This window comes from Cupressus sempervirens, chromosome 6 (assembly GCF_028749045.1).
Source record: "Cupressus sempervirens isolate cs-2001-9-10 chromosome 6, ASM2874904v1, whole genome shotgun sequence".
Classification (NCBI taxonomy): Eukaryota; Viridiplantae; Streptophyta; class Pinopsida; order Cupressales; family Cupressaceae; genus Cupressus; species Cupressus sempervirens.
The window spans coordinates 275,437,814-275,442,898 of NC_143123.1; positions in this window are offsets into that span (position 1 = coordinate 275,437,814).

A 5,085-nucleotide genomic window follows, 5' to 3' on the forward strand; every position below is an offset into this window, starting at 1 on the left:
ACCCTATCAACATCTTTGAGCATACCTTTCTATGGTCTTGGTTTATCATGACTTATCTTTCCTATAGGAGCACTATCTACATTCAAAAAGCTTGAGCTCTTTCTAAAAATTCAAAAAAAAAAATTAAAAAAAAAAAAAAATGAAAATGTGCCTTGGTGAAAACCACTTCTTGTGGCACCTTGGTAGCAAAAGTAAAGAGAAATAAATTTATCCTATGGTGAAAACTACTTCTTGTGGCACCTTAGATAAGTACCATGATGAAAACCTAGCAAACAGGCATCATGCGTAATTCTTCCATCATCCATCTATCCCCTCTACTCTCTTTGATCTTGACAATGTTGAGCTATCTTTGCATATTGGCTATCTTATCCATGAGATTCTTTATTTGTGCTTTCTCATTCCCTCATAGCCTCCATGTTGAGCTTTATTTTTATTGCTCTATCCCATTGCTATCCTATCTAGTTGACCCCTTGGTCTTGATCACAATAAATAAAACATGGTTCTCATAGGCCTCTTGACATGTCTACTCTCTTGGATTTCATGCTTTCATGCTATCTTTCTCATTGGCTTGCACTGCTTACCCTACATGCTATCTTACTCATTAGCTTCCATCGCTTATATTATATGCTATCACACTTGTTGGCTTCATTGCTTATCCTACATGCTATCTTTCTCATTACTTCCATTGCTTATCCAAAATATGCTTCATATGACTATTTCACCTCTTTTCCTAGCTTGGGTACTCTTGAGGAGTCTATTCTTGAGGATCACTTTCACTTGCTTCACATTCTTTTCTTATGCATCTTTTCTTATCCATTGGCTTGTTTCTCCATCATGTCCTATACCTTGCTAGACATTGGGAGAAAATGATGTGATCTTGCTTGAGAACTAGTGATCTCTAAACCTTCTAAAAAATTCCAAAAAAAATCATATATGATGCTGAAAAAATCCTAAAAATTAGAAAATGTCCTGAAAAAATGATCATCTTAGTGAAAACCTAGCAATAGGAACTTTGATGTATCACCAAAAAAATCAAAAAATTCAAAAATACAAAAAAAAAAAACAGAAAAAAGTCCTAAAAAAAAAAAAGCTGTCAAAGTGGTGAAAACCTGGAAACAGGCGCTACTTGAAACCCTTGCACCTATGTCTATCAATCTCAGTCATCCACTTCGCTACACATTTCCTGGCTTGGAATTGTTTCTTGTCCTCATCTTGGGGGCATAGCTACTTAGCCTATTGAGGTATTCTTGTGCATTAGGGTTTCTTTGACAACTCACAAAATAGTGTTTCTCAACACTTCCCCCACTTTGACATCAAGTGTTTTTCAACACTTTACAGATAGTTTACCTACGGTCTCCGATGTCGTGATATTTCTCACTATCAGAATCAAGTCTGGAAGAAATGGCCAAGTGACTTACACACACGCACTTTAACACTTAAACGACTGAGCTATGCTGACATTTATCTACTTTGTGTGCTGTCTATGATGATTTCTTTGCCATGTATTCCCTCCCTAATAGTCTTTCAAGGATGTCATTGACTAGAAGACTGGGGGCATGCGGCATGTTTTCTTGATTTCTGCTTGTGGGTATACTTTGTTTATCTATAGTGTTGTAAGCATTCGTGCTTGTTCTATTCAACACTTTTACTTATAAATGTATCATCCTTGACTATTTTGCAAGACCGCACTCAGGGTTTATCCTGGCGCTTATGCCTTGATACAGGTGTAATATTGCTAAATTAAACTTAGGGAATCTAATCATGTAGTTATCTTGACTTACATGTCTCTGATGCTTAGATTGGATTTCCACATACCTATCTAATATCGATCATATTCATATCCTCATAGTTATACTAGTGATGGTTGTATGATCTCATGATGTCCCTAATAAATGCTCAATGATGAAATTAAGAGTCTAAATGTTATGCACTTCTTCTTGGTAAACCACTTTGCATATTATCTTGCATTTTAGATTCATTTTCTAGCTTAGTCTTGCATTCTTGCATATGGGGAGAGCTCTCTTTCTTCATCTTTTTGTGGACATATCAGCTAACTCCTTTCATATATTTCTTTACTTTCTTCTTGTTCATGTCTTTTCACCTTCTTAATCTTTCGCTTCATCTCTTTTCTATCTTATCATCACATTATATAAAGTTTTGACCTCTTAAATAATTTCAACATCCTAGATTCATTTTCGAGATCGAAATCCAAATTCGAGTTCATCTTGATGGTCAAAATTGTCTTTTGAAATTCTACTTTCTTCTAAGCAGTTAGCTGATCTTTTGAGGTCTAATCTTCGAATCATCACTGGGGCATCTTCATTTCTTCATGTCTTCATCATTTCCATACTTCATATCTACTTCAATTCACTGTTTCATGTCTAAAATCACCTTTCTACTCATTTTGATCTAATTTTTATGCTATATCCTTCAAGGTCAACTCTAGTCAAACTGGGGCATTTTATCAGTTTTTTTATATTCATTCTTGGGGTTTAATCATCTATCTGTCATCTTGGACATTGCTATATTCTATTTTTCTCATTTCTAGCCAGTTTTTGCATCCCCTTACCTCATTTCAATTTCGATCCCGAGGGGGCAGAAATACTCTATCACTGCTTAGGAGCATTTGTTTGATCTTCTCACTTGCTCTCACTCTATCCACTTTTCTAAGTGTTAGCATTCTTCTTGAATTTTGACATCATCTTTTCCTAGTGTTCAGTACTATCACTATCAGGTTGTACATTCAAGACTTGCTATCTTTTTCTACATTTCGTTCTTCAAAATCAGATATCTATATCTATCACCGCCTACTTGGCTTTCTATTTTCTTTGACATAATGTGTTCCCAGATCGATCACGCATTAGTCAAAGAGGGGCAAATGTAATCACCTAAAAATGGTCATCTAGACTATTAGCCCCCTTCTTAGCATTTTGGCTAAATTAATTTAATCATTTACCTAGACCAAATTGCTAATAATCAATTTATTTGATTATAACCTATAGTTTGACTATGCTATCCTAAGTTCATTATTTGATTAAAAGAACATGTCCCCTTTTAATTAAATAAAAGACCCCATTCTTCTAACCCACTTAAAGTGCACACATAAAGTCTTTTTTCTATTTTGCAATTAAAAGAAAAGGCTTTGTGACTTTTGTCTTATATGACAAGTCAACTTATATTCTATTGGTTGATTTGTGTGTGCACATGGATCACTCCTCTTTTCAAATTCCACCTTTGATCATCCACCATCTTCATCTTGATCTCTACCATCCATACATCTTTAAAAGGGAGAGAGCTTTCCCCTTCAATCCATCCATTTTTGAATATTGTTATGTTGCAGGTTTTCTAACAGGTTTCTTTGGAGCTTTGTGGAGAACTTCTCTTTCTTGTCTACATTCTCTCATCCATGGCATCATGGCATTCTAGCTTAGCTTAGCTTTCATTTTTATATGTAGCTTAATCTCACATAGCTTAATATTTGGATTGTAACATTCTCATCCATGCTTAGAATAGCTGCACTTTTCATATTCATTCTAGTTTAATCTTTAGTTGCATTGCATCCTTGAGGAACTCTTTGGGACATTTGCATTCTTGCATCTTGTCTTTGGAACCTCCCATTGCATGGTTTACTGGCAAGAAGAGTATCTCTAAGGCTCATCTGAGAGCTTTATTATTCTTGAAATATACTCTTTTGCACTCCATGGATAGGGAGCTCTAAGCCGGCATCCGAACATTCCAACTCATGGAATCGTTTGGATAGAAGGGTTTAGAGTGGGACACTTTCGAGTGTACAGATAGGAGTCTCTACATGGTACCACTTCCTAGTGATATTGAGGTTTCGAAATATGATAAATATGATCGAAATAATGACCCACACAACCATGTACATCACTTCTATGCACTTGGCATGGAATTTATTCATGAAGATACATATCTCATGAGTTTGTTTCCAAGAATCTTGAGGGGACGAGCTACTCCCTCTTAAAATGTTTGAAAAAATTGCACAATGCTTTATTCAAGAATACTCTTACAACATATAACATCCAATCACTATGTTGGAATTGTGCAATATCAAATAAAAATCCTTTGCTACATACCTGCAAATTTTGGAGATCATTGCACTAAAGGTATCCTCTACAAATACCTAAAATTGAGAAAATTGACATCTTTGTCAACATGCTTGTGCCAAAGATATGATATGATCTTAGAAAACAATTGTTCATCTTATTTAATGAGATAGTGAAAAGTCTTATCATATTGAGGATTTTTCCATCAAGAAGGGTGGTATTTTCCTTAATAAAGACAAAAATGGCAATGGCAATGGAAATGGGAAAGGCAAAGGTAAACCATGGAACAAAAACAAAGATGTAGTCAATGATGGAGTTGTAGATGCTCCTAAGACTAAGGAATCAACATTTAACCTCTGTAATGCCATATATGCTACAAAAAAACAAGAGATTCCCATTCCATTTTGAGAAAATGTGGATTACCCACCCAACTCTAGAATCTAAGATTTATTCCTAGTGGAATATTGAGGTTGAACGCACTGCAATGTACAGGGTTTCCCAAAAACTGAAGAATGTGAAAAGAAACATTAAAATTTGGAACAAGTTAGACTTTGGCCACATTTTCCATGATAAAGACAAGAAGAATATCAACTCTATATCATCCAGGAAGAAATTCAGCAAAATGGATATAATGACCAAAATAGGCTGGAAGAAAGGGCCATCCTCTCTGGCCTCCACAACATCATTATAAGGAAGAAAGTTACTAGAAACAAAGATCTAGAGTAAATTGGTTGAAAGAAGGTGACCAAAACTCTCATTTCTTCCATTTTACCACACTCAAACATCATGCAAGCAACATAATCTCAAACATTAAGAAAGGCCAGGCTCGTCTATCCAAGGATGATGAGATTGTGACTGAAGCTGTTTAGTTGTTCTCATCCCTCCTTTCCAAGGATCCTTCTTTGTCAGTGTCAGATCAAGCTAACATTTTTTCGGCAATCCCCTTCTTGTTGCAATCACCCAACAATTCTTTGCTGAAAGGTATCCCCTCCTTGGAGGAAATCTTCTAGGCTCCCAA